We start from the raw sequence: 2,500 nt of genomic DNA, 5'->3' as shown, positions 1-2,500 counted from the left end.
AGTCTATGAAGTAATAAATTTTCATATAAGTATTAATTGTATAAAGTCTATGAAGTAATAAATTTTCATATAAGTATTAATTGTATAAAGTCTATGAAGTAATAAATTTTCATATAAGTATTAATTGTATAAAGTCTATGAAGTAATAAATTTTCATATAAGTACTAAATGTATAAAATCTATGAAGTAATAAATTTTCATATAAGTAGTAAATATATAAAGTCTATGAAGTAATAAATTTTCATATAAGTATTAAATGTATAAAGTCTATGAAGTAAAATATAAAGTCTATGAAGTAATAAATTTTTATATAAGTATAAAAAATATAAAGTCTATGAAGTAATGAATTTTCATATAAGTATTAATTGTATAAAGTCTATGAAGTAATAAATTTTCATATAAGTATTAAATGTATAAAGTCTATGAAGTAATAAATTTTCATATAAGTATTAATTGTATAAAGTCTATGAAGTAATAAATTTTCATATAAGTATTAATTGTATAAAGTCTATGAAGTAATAAATTTTCATATAAGTATTAATTGTATAAAGTCTATGAAGTAATAAATTTTCATATAAGTACTAAATGTATAAAGTCTATGAAGTAATAAATTTTCATATAAGTAGTAAATATATAAAGTCTATGAAGTAATAAATTTTCATATAAGTATTAATTGTATAAAGTCTATGAAGTAATAAATTTTCATATAAGTATTAATTGTATAAAGTCTATGAAGTAATAAATTTTCATATAAGTATTAATTGTATAAAGTCTATGAAGTAATAAATTTTCATATAAGTACTAAATGTATAAAGTCTATGAAGTAATAAATTTTCATATAAGTAGTAAATATATAAAGTCTATGAAGTAATAAATTTTCATATAAGTATTAATTGCATAAAGTCTATGAAGTAATAAATTTTCATATAAGTACTAAATGTATAAAGTCTATGAAGTAATAAATTTTCATATAAGTAGTAAATATATAAAGTCTATGAAGTAATAAATTTTCATATAAGTATTAATTGTATAAAGTCTATGAAGTAATAAATTTTCATATAAGTATTAATTGTATAAAGTCTATGAAGTAATAAATTTTCATATAAGTATTAAATGTATAAAGTCTATGAAGTAAAATATAAAGTCTATGAAGTAATAAATTTTCATATAAGTACTAAATGTATAAAGTCTATGAAGTAATAAATTTTCATATAAGTAGTAAATATATAAAGTCTATGAAGTAATAAATTTTCATATAAGTATTAAATGTATAAAGTCTATGAAGTAAAATATAAAGTCTATGAAGTAATAAATTTTTATATAAGTATAAAAAATATAAAGTCTATGAAGTAATGAATTTTCATATAAGTATTAAATGTATAAAGTCTATGAAGTAATAAATTTTCATATAAGTATTAATTGTATAAAGTCTATGAAGTAATAAATTTTCATATAAGTATTAATTGTATAAAGTCTATGAAGTAATAAATTTTCATATAAGTATTAATTGTATAAAGTCTATGAAGTAATAAATTTTCATATAAGTATTAATTGTATAAAGTCTATGAAGTAATAAATTTTCATATAAGTATTAATTGTATAAAGTCTATGAAGTAATAAATTTTCATATAAGTATTAATTGTATAAAGTCTATGAAGTAATAAATTTTCATATGAGTATTAAATGTATAAAGTCTATGAAGTAAAATATAAAGTCTATGAAGTAATAAATTTTTATATAAGTATAAAAAATATAAAGTCTATGAAGTAATGAATTTTCATATAAGTATTAAATGTATAAAGTCTATGAAGTAATAAATTTTCATATAAGTATTAATTGTATAAAGTCTATGAAGTAATAAATTTTCATATAAGTATTAATTGTATAAAGTCTATGAAGTAATAAATTTTCATATAAGTATTAATTGTATAAAGTCTATGAAGTAATAAATTTTCATATAAGTATTAATTGTATAAAGTCTATGAAGTAATAAATTTTCATATAAGTAGTAAATATATAAAGTCTATGAAGTAATAAATTTTCATATGAGTATTAAATGTATAAAGTCTATGAAGTAAAATATAAAGTCTATGAAGTAATAAATTTTTATATAAGTATAAAAAATATAAAGTCTATGAAGTAATGAATTTTCATATAAGTATTAAATGTATAAAGTCTATGAAGTAATAAATTTTCATATAAGTATTAAATGTATAAAGTCTATGAAGTAATAAATTTTCATATAAGTATTAAATATGAAGTCATACAAGTTAAAAATTTAAAAAAAAAATCGATTGTAAAAATACTTTTGATGTTATTAGTTGTATTATGACCATGACGATATTTGAAAATGATATAAATTACCCACGTATATATGAGTTTTTAAATTTTAAATAGGTTAAAAGAATTTTTCCATATATTTTCGGGTTGGTAACGTCAACATGGGAGAGAACATTTATAACAAATTTGCACAAATCTGCTCAAATTGACATATACTGAA

This window comes from Bactrocera oleae, unplaced genomic scaffold, assembly GCF_042242935.1.
Source record: "Bactrocera oleae isolate idBacOlea1 unplaced genomic scaffold, idBacOlea1 ctg00000011.1, whole genome shotgun sequence".
Lineage (NCBI taxonomy): Eukaryota > Metazoa > Arthropoda > Insecta > Diptera > Tephritidae > Bactrocera > Bactrocera oleae.
This window is presented reverse-complemented; position numbering follows the sequence as displayed.